Source organism: Xylona heveae (genome assembly GCF_001619985.1).
Source record: "Xylona heveae TC161 unplaced genomic scaffold L228scaffold_17, whole genome shotgun sequence".
Classification (NCBI taxonomy): Eukaryota; Fungi; Ascomycota; class Xylonomycetes; order Xylonales; family Xylonaceae; genus Xylona; species Xylona heveae.
Window position 1 is genome coordinate 13,375 of NW_017264209.1, and position 721 is coordinate 14,095.

The following is a 721-nucleotide window of genomic DNA, read 5'->3' on the forward strand; positions in this document are numbered from 1 at the left end:
TGGACCACAAAGATTTGTTCCATACAATACCCAACTAGTGAGTTTTCTATGGAGTCTATGATGCAGTTCCACTCCCAGGCAAGTGGCTTTGAATAAATCAAACCATGGTTTGATTGTTGTTCCACATCTGTAGTCAGGGACCTTCCTTGCAATAGAGCAAGCAGCTGCCTCTGCTTTCTTCTCTCCCATTGGCTGGAAACCTCCTCTCTCAATGTGATTGCCACACTAGTCCAACCCTTCATTACAGTCAAATCATCTAGGTGATGTCATATTGTGCTCTTGATTGTCAAGTAGCCTTGAAACTTTTCAGCCTAAAGCACATGTTGACATTCATTCTCCTCAGACATCATCTGCTACAATGGACCACAGATCCTGTTCTCAAGGAAGTCCAGAGGTCACAATGCTTGAAAGTTGACATATTGAGGGTTGAATCCCAGTAGATAGAAGTCCACTCCTGTCTTGTCCCACCCATACTCTTTCAAGATCTCATTCCTGTCTCCCAAAAGGCTAAAAACTTGTGGTACCCCATCAAGCTCACTCTGATGATGGATATTAACCACTGGTGCAAATGAAGCAAGCAGGAGGGCTTCTACATCACAGAATGAATCAAGTTTCAAAACAAATGCATAATCCTCATCTGGCTCAATGCTGACATTGCTTCCATAGTCATAGCAGTGAAAGGCTGGCAGATTATCAGTCCAAAAGGTGTCTTGGGAGTGTT